General features: G+C 35.7%; 1 protein-coding gene across 6 annotated transcripts in view; it reads right to left on the bottom strand.

Moving 5' to 3' along the window:
* Positions 1 to 12,353: 12,353 nt before the first annotated feature.
* LOC138705231 (tudor domain-containing protein 5-like) overlaps positions 12,354 to 15,892 on the bottom strand; it is a 245,950-nt gene continuing 242,411 nt past the window's right edge. For all 6 annotated transcript variants that reach the window (XM_069834040.1, XM_069834041.1, XM_069834042.1 and 3 more), the window contains one exon: positions 12,354 to 12,762. The gene's annotated coding sequence lies outside the window, so the exon portion shown is untranslated. The remainder of the gene's footprint in view (positions 12,763 to 15,892) is intronic.

Genomic DNA, 15,892 nt, shown 5'->3' on the forward strand with positions numbered 1-15,892 from the left:
CTCTTTCCTCTCACTCCATGCTCATCTTCTTCTGAGTCACCAACAGTACTCGTCTCCATGCTCTTGCAGGCATTCTCTTAGTTGACACGTGTAACAGTGACGTCACAACCCTGCTCGCTTCGGATTGTGGGGTGCAGACGCACATAGCCTGTGGCCTTCATCAGAGGTGCGCGCACAATTCCTTCGCTGTTCAGCCAAAGTAGAAGTGACAATGCTTTGGTTCGCTCACAATGCTCATACAATAATGTAACGTATTAAGCTCTAAGTTCTATATGTTCTGAAGAAATATGAGGATTTTATACAGATATTATTGAATCATCGTGTAATTATAATGACATAATATATTGTTACCGAAGCAGTGCTTCAGCAGCTTACCCTGAATGCACGCCACTGGTGATGTTCCTGATTTCAATAATTATACGAAATCTATTGAGTGCATTTGTTATGATTATGACATATTTACTGTTTTAAACGTAAATTCACAGTTTCATCCCCCACGTTGGAGTCACTGTCATTCTTCAGAACAGCTACGAAAATGGCGACCAGTGGGAAACATGCAGCATTCTGTGTTCATGATTTTCGTGTAAATAAGTCTGTCGTGAGTGTTCAACAGCATTTTCAGACAAAATTTTGGACAGACCTACTCAATGGTGTCAATTCGTAAGCGGTATGTACAATTTCAAGACAAAGGCTGCATCTGAAAGCAAAACGTCGACACGGGAAGAAGCAGTGGAGCATGTCCACACAAGTATCATAAGAAGCTCTCAGAAATTCACCTACCAGGCAGGCCGAGGACTTGGCATCCTGCAAAAAAACTACATGGTGAGTCCTGTGGAAACGTTTGCAAATGAGGGCTTACCATTTGCAGTTGCTTCAAGTTCTGAAGAACACTAACTTTGGCTTGCGAGCATCTTTCTGACCTGATATTATAGGGATAATGGAAGAGAATGGTTTCCCTGAAAAGTTAGTCTTTTGTGACAAAGCAACATACCACATTTCAGTGAAAGTGTGTAACTTTTATACAAAACAAGAATGTAACTTTTATTGTTACGACAATAATCACTTTCTATAATTGAATATAAACACTCCTGTCAACAATGGGATTTCCACTCCACACAGTAACACAGTATTCGTTATTGCACTCCACAGATGACAATGACAATTTACTTGGATTATTGAGAACAACAATGTACTGCTAATCTTAACTAATGTTCACAAAGCACTATTTACAAATTGGAACTGTCAGTTCACAGTTCGTTTGCCTTGGCTAGTTCTTCTACCTCAGTCACTCGAGTTCACAGCATCTCGAACCCCAGACCTTCAGAGACAGTCCACTGAACTTCGAACTCAGGTCCCCCAACTGCGGTCCACTGCACTCGAACTCAGGACTTCGGACGCTCACACAGCTGCGGACACACTCAAGTCGAACTCCGATCTTGAAGCTGGCTTCACTGCTACACAAGACTGGCTGACTTGCTGTCCAAGGACTACAACAACAACTGCTCAAGTTCACTCGCGTGACGTATTTATAACTAAACCGTAGTTTCTGGAGAGTACGATTTCGCGATCAATCTACAGATGTCGAGAAGATGGCGCCTATCTAGGCTTCTCTGGATTTCTCCCCTCAGTCACCAGCTGCTTTACTTCCCCCTCACCCTTCGTCACGTCCGTGCCGCCACCTAGCGCCCCCTCTCCTGCCGGACGCGCACAAAGTTCCCCAAGCGCCGAGAATATTCGGCCTGCCGTCACAAGTGGAAAGACATAACATGAGGATGTAGGATGCTAACAATCCCTACGAATTCTTGGAACACGAACATGATTCCTTCAAACTCAACGTTTTCTGTGCTACTTCCCATCAAAAGATTTATGGACTCTGCTTCTTCAATGTAACCACTGTGACGGGAGCTATATATCTTGATATATTGCCAACAATGACTCCTCCCTCAGCTGGAAAAAGACAGTGCTGACTTCGTCATTCAACAGGATGGTGTTTCTGCATTCTCCCGTTTTAATGTATGCCATGTTGCTCATGGAGCACACATTGAGCATTTGCAATGTGTCTATAAAACACTTGGTGAGTTTTCCTTTCCTACCTGCATTATAATAAACTTGAGTAATAAATTACTAAAATCAAAAACTCATTTTGAAACTCATGCACTTTTTTCATACTTTATTTTTACTTAAATAAACCAAAGAAAGATCCTTACTCATATTAGGGGAACAGAGAGGTAGAACTTAAACTGAGAAGAATTCAATCCGAAATCGGAACTCGAATCCAGTATGGCTTAGTGGATAAAGCGTCAGCACATAGAGCTGAAAACCTGAGTTCGAATCCCAGTGCCCGAGAGAATTTTTTTCCGTTCTACCCATTCTTTATCATACCCTTACTTATGTTTGTCGACATACTCTGATTAGTCACTCTCTATGTTGAGGCACTTGTCTAGGATAGAACTCCATTTTTCAAAACCCTGTCAGTAGAAGGTGGGAACCTTTTATGCAGCTATATTTGCCTCAGGCCCTGCTGTCAAGGACCAAGAAGATGATAATCCAAATCCGGACTGTAAGAAGGATGAGAAAGAACGGACCATCTTCTTTTTGCAACTGCTTTCCTTGTATGCAAATTGATGTGAGGTCTTGCATTATCATGGAGGAGATGGATGTTATTCAAATTTCTGTCGAGTTGAACTCTGCAAATGTAATTTTTCAACTTGTTTAGTGTTTCCACATATTGTTGTGAGCTAACTGTATGTTTCTTTCCATAAAATTTACAAGGAGTACTCCATATTTGTCCCAGAACACAGTTGCCATAACTTTACCAACTATATCTTCACCTCAGGCTCATAATGGTGGACCCAGGTTTCATCTCCTGTAATGATGCGTGACAGAAAAATATCTCCTCATTTGCATAATACTTCAAACAAATGTCTTTCTGGACCTGTCAACATTTTCTATATCCACCGGGAGCAAACCTTTCTGTAATCAAGCTTCTTAATGATGGCTATCAAAACTGTTTTCTTATGCTTACTGCATCACATAGCTCTTTGATTTATAGAGATATTGAAAACATCCACCATTTTTAACAGCTACTGTTTTGCTTTTATGTGATACATTGCATAGTTGTTCCATGTGGTGAAACTTAAGACATCTTGTGGCTACTAAATGAAATTCGCAACATTATGGGTTGCCAGGTTTGCAAGACAAAAAAAAGAGGAGGCATCACTTTTGTACCAACCCACATAGGTACTATGCCTGGTTCGAGAAAGAATCAATTTCATCTGGGACTCTTCAAAAAGGTTCAGCATCTTTAAGAAGCTTCAAAGCGATGTAGATGATGGACAATCAAAGAATTTGCATCCTTTATGTCTAACTCAGTGGACAGTCTGATTTCATTCTCTGTCATCAATTATTTCCAATTACAAGAATCCCCTAAACTTAATGAAGGAATAAGTAGAATCAGAAAAATCGGATGTTGGTGGCAAAACCAATAATTTTATCACTCAAATAACAACTTTCGATTTTTTCTTCCATCTTTCTCTATTTTGTAAGGTTTCGACCACTACTTCCAGCAGGCCACAGAAATGATCTCAACATTGCTTCAACTTTTAAAAGTACTCAGAACGCAGTATAAAACTTTCTTGGACATCTTCAATGACAAATCAGAGAGTCTGTTTCACAGCCGACTAAACCAAGAAAAAGAATTCCCCACCAAATAGATAATGCAGAAAACAGAGACTTTTTCCTTCCAACACTCCAGAAGACTACTGCCAAGTTTTCAATGAAGTTGCTGATACGATCATAGTGTGTTACAACCTGATTCAAGTCTGAATACTTCCATTGTTGTTGAAATTCGTTCAATTCCTAATAACAATCCCTATATCAACTCCTACAGCAGAAAAGTCATTTTCGAGTCTGAGAAGACTGAAAACCATTTACATGAGATCAACAATGACTAAGATGTGCCTAAATCATCTTGCGATCTTGAATGTTCATTGCGAGGAGTCCAACTCCTTGAACATGAAATCTGTAGTTAATGACTACATATGTAGCAAGAAATATGTACAGTAAATTAATATTTGAGGAGAAAAATTCGCTCCGGCGCCGGGGATCAAACCCGGATCCTTGGTTCTATGTACCAAGCGCTCTGACCATTGAGCTATGGCGCCGGAGCGAATTTTTCTCCTCAAATATCAATTGTCAATATTACAGATATTATTCTGTAGGACAAATTAATAAAATATCTATAACATGTACAGTAAGTCAACTTTGGCTGTAAAAATGTAAACTAAATTTTATTTACGAATAAATGAGTGTATACTTTGTTATATCAGCATAGGTCTGCAGTGGTGTAATATTATCAAGCAATTGAAACAAATGGCAAAATGTTTATTCATTGTCCACTTATTTCTTTGAGTATTTCCTATTAACAAGACTATGTAGAAACTGAAAACCAGCCGAAGTGGATAGGATCAATGCTTATCTAGCCCCCTTTCTCCTAACATTTTCAAGTTAGTGGTCCTGTGCTCTCGAAAATTGGAAGACCTAAAATTAAATAACTTAAAAAAAAAAAGTTATTCCATTCAATGTCATGGTCAATGTGAGTTAATATCCCAGCAATCTGATATAAAATCATGTGAGAAGATGGTTAAAAGATGTATTTACCCTAGATGTTGAGAAAGACTCACAGCTCCCTCTGGATTCATAGATACAATCATTTCTACTGACAAAGAAATAAAGAATATAATGTATTGGTAATTTCATTATGAAACCCAAATCATTCAATCTGTCTAGTATATTTTCACAGACAATTTTGTGTCTGAAATACTGTTTTAGTAGGGAGTAGAGTTACTCGCATCCGTAGCATCCTTAAGCTACATGTGCCCCCTGGATGGTGCCAAATGAGTGTAACGGAATATTAGTTTGATACTCTGGCTGGAATATATGACATTATTTAGTCTGCCAATAGTCTTCCATTCTTGACGGAAGCATAATCTGCATTCAGAGAGGTTACCTGCCTAACCCTGAGGCTAGGCTGGGTATCAGCAAATACTCTACAATGATAATACTGTAAAAGTGGCGAATGACTCGCCAGTGCAATCTAGCGGCAGGGATTGTAGGCAGCGAGGATGACGTGACGAATGGCGCGTTGAACTGTGATATGAGCTTTGTTATTCAAGAAACATATGATGTCCTAAGGATTATTCTCATTATAGTTGTAGCCTACACAATGTCAATTAAATGTGGAAATGTTTGTTCTATGTTTTGTAAAAACTATGCCTAGTAAAATATGCTAGATCTTTCTTCAGATTTCCAGAAGATAGAGATTGGGAGTAGTAATGTAATCACCAGTAGAATATTACTTTTCTGTTACAAGATGATGATGATGATGATGATGATTATTATTATTATTATTACTACTACTACTACTACTGCTTCTACTACCGGTACTACAGTTATTTGCTTTCGTCTTTTAGGTGGCCATGCTCATATAGGTAAATAAACGTAGACAGACTTTAGTGAGGTTTAATAGGGCATGTCAGCTACTATCGCTATTTGCGTCCTTATCTAAACTTCTTTAAAAAACAAAACACAAACAATATCATAAGGAAAATGCGAGCACTAATTAAAAACGCTATCAACAGTTCTAGACGAAACGTTTAAAATGAGAGGGATAGAATATATTATGCACAAAAATAAAAAAATATACTCAGATCACTTTTGATTATCGGACTTCAATAACCATAATTCAAAATTTTAGGGGTAAGTAAAAATAGAGTGTAATAAATTGGAAAAGTATACCGAAGTTTGAAATCAGTCGTAGGACTGTAAATTTTTAATACCTTGTTTTTAATAACAGACTGAAGATAATAGTTATTCCTTCACTGAATTTAACAGCTCCTACTTCTGAAAATATGATTCAAAATCAAAGCACAATGAAAGAATCGCGAAGATCCCAAATAAACACATTAGATCTTCCATCGAGGAAGCTGAGGGTTTTCTGATATTAGACAGAAACAACGGACCATACTCCTCCATCGTGTAATGAGACAGTACAGTAGCAATGACATATTCTCTGTGTTAACTGAAAGTTACTAAACTGCATAAATCTACTTTACATTGTTCATATAAAACACAATTTCTTTATAGCCTAGTTTCTCCGTATAGAAAATTGAAAGTGTTTACTTTTTTTATTCAAAAAGTGTGTCTTGGGATGCGTAACATAAAAATGTGAATTGTTGATTTTGTGAAGAAAGTGGACTCATGCTTTTTAATAATAAGTGATTCAGGTAGTTATTCGACAAATAATTTGCCTAGTCCTATATTTTAAAGGCATTATTAATATTTCACTAAATTAAGATCATTTTTTTACGATGCAAGAAATCCTAAAAGATAAAAGCTGGCTCAAGCGGAAATAACAGCTCTAAACACAGCAGTCCAAATGCCGATTTAATTAAAATTGTTGAAGATGATGAATTCATTAGTCACAAGTGTGCTTAAAAAGAAGGAAATGGAGAAACTATATTCCAGTTACGATAAAAGTTATGCCGCAACGTTCTATTGATGTTCACCTCGAGACGAAAGATTTCTAAGAAGAAAATTATGTTTACCAACAGATCTCTCAACAATTGACTTCATGAATTTGGTATAGGCCCGGTATAAATTGCACCATTCTACAATTAATTATTAAAAATAAAATCCGATATTGTACCATTGAATGAAAAGGTTGTAACTATTATTGTTGAAGAAGGAAAACATTACTTATAATGCTAAAACAGACACTTTGAGGGATTCATTGAATTAGGCATAGATAGGCCTAATCAACAAACTTCAACTGACTTAAAAATTTCAGAAGTACCATTTGCAAACCAAGCACTGGTTTTCATTATTCGAGGAATGTGGAAAATTTTAAAGCAAAGTACATAGGCATATACGTTATTTTCTATCAAAAGTTACAATGCCTGCAGAAATTTTAAAATCACATCTGCTTCATGTAAAAGATAAAATATAAGATACAGACTTTATCCCTAAAGCAGCGACTGTGCCAGTATCTTCAGTGACTAATATTTCAATGTGCTAATAAATTGTTACATCAAAAATTAAATAGATAACCATTAGCCAAGGAACGAAATATGCGATTTATGAAAGTTTCTAAAGTAATGCACAACTCAATCATAATTACATTTGGAAATACGAGAATTGTTTCATTTCATTTCTATTCCAATAACTTTGTAACTTCTTATTAATTTAAAATGTTGTGAATCTTATGATTCTAAATAAAACTATTGATTTGCATTTTTTTAATTGACATCAAATTAACACTTCTCCGTTTTTCCTCATGTAACCTAGCACGCCGCAAGGAGTGTATAAACAATCCAAGCTGCTAGATAGCAGCACAGTCACTTTTCGCCGCCTCTTGCAATGCTAAACAGGCAAGCTTTCCAGTATTATTGTTATAGAGTATTTGGTATCAGTTGAAGACTTTGATTCCAATAACTTGATTGAACATGACAGAGTGATTTTCGTGTTTTATGTTAAATAGGTGAAGGAGAGTCTTTGGTTTTTATTAACTTTAAATCCATCTACAATTTACAGCTAATAATTTGTTTCTCTTTTCATTTGGTTCCAAACATTGCATTTTCGGTAAATCATCTTGGGCCGACTGAACAATTTGCAGATAAATTTAACTTGTGTAAATCTTATACAATATTATTGTCATCTCTCTGATATTCTGACTCAGGCATCATTTTGTAATGACTATTGTACTAGTTTCCAGTACTGTGTACATTCGAAGAATTAATGTTCCAAGAGTTACGACATTGTATTTTCGTCGTTATTATGATTATAATACCATCTCTGTTTATTATTTCAATATCATAAAACAGCCACGACCTTTAATATTGTATTGATTCACTTCTATCAGTTAATCACATGAATATTAGTTAATACATTTAATTTTAATTCTAATTGAGCCTCTTGTATGAGTCAGTCCAGCTATCAATCTGTTGTAGTTAGCCTTGGTTGCGTGTCTAAGTCTACATCAAGAGTGTACAGAAGGGGGGGTTCCCGGGTTTGAACCTCCCCTCCTTGAACTTAAAAAACAAAAAAAATTACATATACAGATGAGTATTTTTTTATCCACAATTGTTTTCCCTTCTCTAATTTTTCACTGTCAGAGTAACAAAATCTACATCGACATAAGGCATAGTCCTCCTTCCCATCCTTCAATATAATCCCTATGTTTGATGCTCCACCACGTTCGAATTATAAAAATGCTATCTTTATTATAGAGAGACCTACCACGCACGCACGCACACAAAAAATCCACTGCAGAAAAAGGAGAAATGTCATAATTTTTTTTAAAATTAATTTGAGGTTCAATATTATCATCAAAGGAAGATGAATATCATAAACTATAACACATACTTATGAAGTTTTGAAGAAGTGTTATACAACACAAAAATAGGGAATGACATAGTGAAACAATACAAGACCAAGGAAATTTAGAATATCTGCTTTTATAGCACAGTTTTCACGATGGAAACTTCGAGTGAAGGCAAAGAAATGCGGTAATGTCATAAAATCACATGTTAATAGATATTTACTTTTAACTGGAACACAAACTATTCAACTTTCGAATTGATAAGCAACACCGACAAGAATAAAATAGAAAATTTCTCAATATCATTGTCGGAATCAGATTCCAAATTTTTAATATGGGCTTCACTATTTAATTCAGTTCTATTTCTTTAAAGAAACTTTCTCCTGTAGATTTTCGGATGTCTGATGCATTCATGCAAGAGGAGACATATTTGACTTCCATTGGAATACCAACTTGCTTTTTTGAACAAAGTATATAGCAATGCAATCTGCATGGCATATTATTAATCCCCTTTTCTTACCAGTGGAACCTTTAAGCCCTCTGCTATGTATACCATCCAACAGTACTTTTTTCGCACAGTTTTGACTGAACACATTTTATCAACAGTAATCTCACTTGAGGTTTTGATTTATCTAGAGAAAATCTAAACTTGAGTGGGATTTAATTGCCAATTACACGATTAGAAGAAAGTATATAAAGATCAGAAGTAACGAAGTACTCCAATATAATAAAATATTAATTAGTACTCCAATATAATAAAATATTAATTGACTTACGAAAATACAAAACTGTCTTCAAATTTGTACCATCTCCACATTATAAATATTACGCTAGTAGATGGCAGTAGTATGTTATTATTAGCTGTTTTCTTGGTATCAGTTGTGCCAACTATGGAATCTTCATTGAACTCTTTGGAAGGTTACTGGTCAAGAAAGCTTTGTTGATTCAGTTTCATTTTCATTAAAACAGTTGCATTCCACTTCAATTATCCCGATCCCAGTAATCAATGTCACTTGACAGATGATTTTCAATAAATCTTAGTATTAAACAATCTCTGATATGTGACTATTCATAATATCATATAGCAGAAGCTATAACTTAATCTAAATAGTATAAACAAATGTTAGAAAAGTTTTAATTAGGGATGATGAAATAAACAAAATGAATGATGATGAAATAAAAAATAAACATGAATAATTTTAAAAGAAACAATTGTTGAAAGTACAATTTTCAAATTTGAATCTTTTAGTGGTTGGTGGTTCAATTGATGTTATATCGGACGTGTGCGTAAAAGAAGTGAACTCGTTGATGTACATGGTGTATCCCTCAACTTATTCAGGATTTCCGAATGGTGCTCTTCATTTATTTGTAAATAGGGTTTCAGGGAAGATGCATAGCTGTGACCAGTGATCTTTATTAATTCTTGTTCTTGAATGCCAATGCGAGTCATATTTGAAAGTGCTGTGCATCGACTGGAGTGGTTTGTAATTTTCTGTTTTTTGACATTCAAACCAGTGCAGTTTGAAATGTTGGCAAACAAAGAAACAAATGCTTGGGTAGTGATAAAAATAAACAAATGCTAGGGACGCGATAAAATTGTGCAATAAGCAGCCATGATTTGTTGAAAGACGTCCTTTCGTACTGTTTTATTGGTCAAAAGTAGTGTGACGTAGTAAAAGTGTAATAGTCCAGGTAATACAATCTGCACATTATTATTCTGTCAGATGGTATGAACTGTCCTGAAAAACTTGACTTGAGCAGCTGTGATATGATTCATTCCATCAAAAACTTTCTTCTGTCATTGCATTTCTGATACCTGAATCCCATATCCATTATATTCATTATTCAGACCGAGTCCTTCCATCATCGTTTTCTCTGCAGCTGGATATTTACTGTCTCATACCTTTAATAGTAATATACGTTACAAGAGCGGTATGTTGACGTTTTCATGTTCGAGGAAAAGATTGAAAAAGCGAAATGTAGTTGAGCTTTTTTAATTTCCGAGAACATGAAAACAAACATACATACCTGAAAGACGAATTTCTAATTAGTTGCAATGAAATCTCCATGTTGGTTTCTGTTTAATGACGGCAACTTCGGAAAACCAAAATATCTTTCTTCAACATTGTTGCTATAAAATGTTTTCTGTGTTTACTATACTCCAGCAGGCTGTGATATATGTCTGTCTTTTTTTTCCCCCCAGTCTATAAATGCGAACTTAAAACAAACGGTAAGGTTATGTAATGATTTATTTTTTCATTTTAATATTTTAACAATATTATTTATATAACATATTGCAGTAATAACATCGGCATCTGGAATCTTGTTGATTTTTTCACGGCTTCCTTAATGTTACTTGTATCAGGAATGCAATAAGTTTCGTGGAGTAGTAGACTTTACTTAATTTATGCAAATATTTAAAAACAATAATTAACATTGCAATTTAGGTGAAATTGCAGTGGTAAGTTTCCAATTTATAATTATTACTATGTTAAACGTCTCTAAAAATAATATGTTAAAAGCCTAAAGCAGTAAAATGAATGTCGCGCTTAAGCAGTAAGAAGAGGGAAATTGTTATGTGTGTTACGTTGGGAATACTGAATGTGGTATTTCACACTTACCGCGTATTGGTTCTGTGCGGAAAACAAGCAAATACGCACGATCTCGCACAAAATATCTTGCGCCCCAATACATTTTTGTCGAAATCATCTAAATTGGAGACATATTTTCTCCCATTTTGCTTAATTGCCGGGATAAGAATTTGACAGTACCGGAATATTCATTACTCTTATCCACTTCACCTATAATCTGCTACACAGTCCGAATACTGATACTACAGGCTGCTGCTGTTCTTCTGGACACTTGGTAATGTTGATCACTGGTAGACCAGTTTCTGCCACATGGCACACAAGCCTTCTCATTTGACTTTTCAGGACTTCTCTCTTGAAATTTCCTTCAGCCACCATTGAACTATTACTGCATAACACTAACAGTATGATACTGCCATAACTTAACACTAAACTAACTATAATATAATAGGAAAATAGAAAAACAATTGAATGAACAGCTGCACGAGTGAACTTTCCAGAAGAAGAATAGAAGTTGGACTGAATATGATTGGTTCTTGTGGAGCACGTGACAACTTTGTTGCTATGGCATACTCACAGTCGCATGCATTTCTATGTGGCAAGGATAATAGTAGAGTTTCATAAATATGTGTGTGTATCTAATGCTCTGGATTTAACAATGAAGTCATCATCCTTCTTGCTTCCCAATATTTTGATGGAAGGTCCACAAATGTCCTAAGAGTTTCACAATTAGCCAGGTGCTCCGTCTCCATGTCCTCTTCTCTGGTGCACAGTAAGCATTTAGGTGAATTCAGTACTCCAATAAGATGGAGGTGTTTACTGAGGCAATCATGACCAGTAATCAATCTAAACATGGCCACAGCAGATTTTCGAGGTAGATCAGGAATTAGTTTTGGATCTTTGAATGATTCTTTCCATTTTGAATTTTGATGTTTTGCCTGTTCCCTCGGGGGAACCTGTAACCCCTAGAGGGCGCGTCCCCAGGTGGCGGATCGGGGAATGCCTCTCAGAAATGAGTGGTAGGAGAGAAATGAAATATCTCCCGCGGACCAACAGGTAATTATCTATGCTAGCCTGTCATGGCATAGAGATGCGTCCCACAGGAGGCAAGAGGTGGGAACGGTCGGTGGACTCAAGTAAGCCCTCCCGGCTAGGTCCGAAGGACCCGCTGACCAAAGACAGGTGTGGTCCTCCTTTCATATAGGGGGTTGAGAAAGGACAGTACAACCGTCAACTCTTAAAAACATGGACCTTCAAGAAAATGGTTCAAATCAGCTCATTAAAGTGTTGCATCCCAAAGTTTAATAAATGTAATAAAGGGAAAAAGGGAAATAATTTAAGTGTATTTACTATCTTAAAAAATACATGGGTTTAATGAAAACTATATATACTTTACTATGTTTTTGTTTATTATAAAAATATAATACTACTGCTATCAATTTATTGAAGAATGAAGAACAATTTACTCAAATCAAATACAAACACGGAGTATGAATTAAAAATCAACTCTTCTTACATACATATGAGATTATGTCAGTTCAATTTTAAATTATTCAAACGAATTCTGCACATTATTTCCTTCAACAATATTTCCTCTCAGTGCTAATTAATATTAACAACCCGAAACTCTAAACAGCATAACATTCTAAACATAATATGCAACTAAAAACTCACACTTATATCATTCGCTTCACTTGCCACTATGTTCCTGTGGTATTAATTTTTCTCACATATATTCTCTCATTCGCTATCAAGTACAAAATTAGTCTTGCTTCCTGAGAAAAATTTTCAGTTTACCTGGAACAGAGAAAAACACAGACATTATTGGAGTAAAAATAATTGATTCAGGAAACACCAGTGGCGGCTCGTGATTTGAAAATATGGTGGTGTGTACAATGGATATAGAAGAGAAGTTAAACATACTTCAAAGTTTAAAACTGTGTATACCTGAGGGCGTATACATATAAAGCTAATTTATATGCAATTAATAAGTAAAATGACTAAATACAAGCATACCTATTTATACAGAAAGTCCAAAAGTGGAAGGGTTGTGGGCAGAACTCTCTATATTGCAATTTACCCTCATGAAAAACATTTGAGTACAGAATCGCCATCAGAATGCTACCAAGTACCAAGTGCAACGTTTTCGTTCATAAAATTCAAATGCAGCTTTCATAGGCTGTCGGGAGTTAGCAGCACTTATTGTCAGAACGACAACTCTTAGAACTTTAAAGAAAAATACAAGCTCCTTTATGTATTGTGCCATTTGTGTGCATGTAGATTGAGAAAGTAATATGCGAAATATGCGACTGCTCGTTGCACAAGCCGAATGAATACATTTTTCATGCTCATTACTTCGGACAAATGTCTAGTTGAAACAGATACTTTCCCAGTGAATTTAGTTTCTTCTGCACTGACGTTGATGTCCATGCCAGGGAGTGCGACAAACCGTTCTCAATGAGGAAAGCAATAGACCACGCCTCTAACCCCCCTGTCCCCGCATTAGCCGAACATCTCTATAAACTACCTTTCCTAGGTTTTCAACATCTTTGCAAACCAAGAGGCTCAGAGGCTCCTGCAGACATACAAAACAAGACGCCAGCTGCAGATAGTCATGAATTAAAATTGTAAAATAAAATTACATTTTTAATAGTAACAAAGCCGGAAGATTAAGAACATTACTGGGGAGTGTACAAACTTGCAACCCCTTTGAGAAGCCGCCACTGGAAAACACTAAACACGAATACACTAGAAAATTACAAGACAACAATTAATCAGTTGTTGGTTGTCCAGCATTATTCTTCGGAGTTCCTTTATCGGGAATCAGGAATACAGAGCCATCTATGTTTGTCAAGTTCAGGTTATTTGATAATTCAAGGAAGTGTGAACAGTTCCAAGTTTTCACTATAATCAATGTCTATGTTTTGGGGATCATTTTTCAAATAATTTTTCCATGTACAAATTTCAGTTTTTGTTATAAGTGTAGGAATAGCTTTTACAAACAAGATTAAATATGAATTGCTTCATAAAGAAAGGGCATGTCACATTTTTTTCGAAATTGAATTAACATTGAATTTCCCATCTTGAATGTTCAACACATCGTTTTATCAAGAAAGGAAGTCAGTTCAACGTTTCCTTCATTGTTATATTGTGATCGGAATGTGAGCATTTTGTAAAGGAAGGGCATCTCGGTTCGGACAGTTTTTCTTCATTTCCCACAACTTAGCTAAAATGGACTGATGCCCTTTCTTTATGAAGCAATTCATATATGGGGTGTGTACACATGTGAAATATTGATTGTAATTTTACAGTTTTAGTTTCACCTGCCACCTGTTCAAACGCACCCGATGGCTGCTTTTACTGCCTGCTCATAAGACCATTTTAACAATGCTTTCACTGAAATAGCGTATATCCAAATTCCAATGGTAGGTGTAGCACCAACCAGCTCATCTGTATGTGCGCTTCAAACTGTGGAAAAACGTTGTTCTACCTACTTTGTGCCAATGTGACATAATGATATGCATTTTAACAAAATATAAACATGTTAGTAACAAAACGACACTGTGCTTTAGTTCAACGTCAAACATCAAGATTAACAGAAACTGCCCTATTCAACGAACTTTAAATCGGCAAATACAGCCAACATGTTCAACGTGATTATAATCTTTCAAAGTGATTTTACAAAGTGTTCACATTTCAATGACTACGCTAATAGTGGTTACAATTCTTAAACAGTTTTATTTTCATATATTTTAGATCATATCACATGACTTGCAGTGATTTAAATCAGCAAATACAGCCAACACATGTTCAAAGTGATAAAACTTTTAAAGTGTTTATACAAAGTGTTCACATTTCAATAACTACGCTAATAGTGGTTACAATTCTTAAACAGTTTTATTTTATATTTTAGATCATATCATATGACTCGCAGTCATTTAACCTAACATAGCATGTATATCATAGATCAACCTAAGTTAAGTCCAAGCAATCACACTAATATGACCCGAAAATTACCACATTAAGTTCCATCTAATAGGCAAGGTTTTCATCATATTAATCTAACATTTCACATCTGAAGATGATACACAAGTATCGAAAACGTTAATGAAAATTTATTTATTTTATGATAAGCAAAGGCGGTTTTGTACACATATAATTATAGTCAAACAATAATGAAGTGGGTTACAAATAATAATCACCAGAAACTTGTGTTAGAAATGCTTGTGGATAAATTCGTGAAACCTCGACTTAGTAATGTAGAAAGTTCTACACAGAAAAAGTTTTCCAGTTTTCTTGTTTGAAGAAACCCCTTTTTTGGAAAGTACTGAAGCTGTAATTTCCTGGGGCACTCGTTCATTTTTTTTTATTGAACTGCTTAGTTGGAAGAGTCCCTAACTGAAAAGTTCATACATTTATTTGTAAATCACCAAAAACTGGCAGCACATGAACAGATCATGGTCTCCTGCAGTTTTTTTAAAAACAAAAATATTTAATTAACCTTACAAGTCCCATAAAATGTCCTCCTAGTAGTTAATTTGCAAAGTTTAGTTTGAAAACTGTTCTTAATTCTGCCACATACGGGTTTCATAACTGACCAGCTCATTGGCTTTCATATTTTAAATGTTGTTTATGCACGTCTAGTTGTATTTCCTTTTGTTTCAAGAGCAAGGAATATAATGGATTAACGAAGCTATTAGAATCGTGAAACAAAGTAATATTTTAATTACTGTATATAATACAAATTCAAAGCATAAGACCTATGTCCACAAGCGACTTCAAAGGCTGTTAGGAGCTACCATCTAGTGCAGACCAGGACAGGATACAGCACTGTGACATCACCTCTCTCCGCTCTGCCGTCTCGCATTCGACATCTGTGCAGGGTCTGTGAAATGTGGTCAGCAGTTTGCAGGGAGGGTGGAGAGGG

Source organism: Periplaneta americana, chromosome 8 (genome assembly GCF_040183065.1).
Source record: "Periplaneta americana isolate PAMFEO1 chromosome 8, P.americana_PAMFEO1_priV1, whole genome shotgun sequence".
In the NCBI taxonomy this organism is placed as follows: Eukaryota; Metazoa; Arthropoda; class Insecta; order Blattodea; family Blattidae; genus Periplaneta; species Periplaneta americana.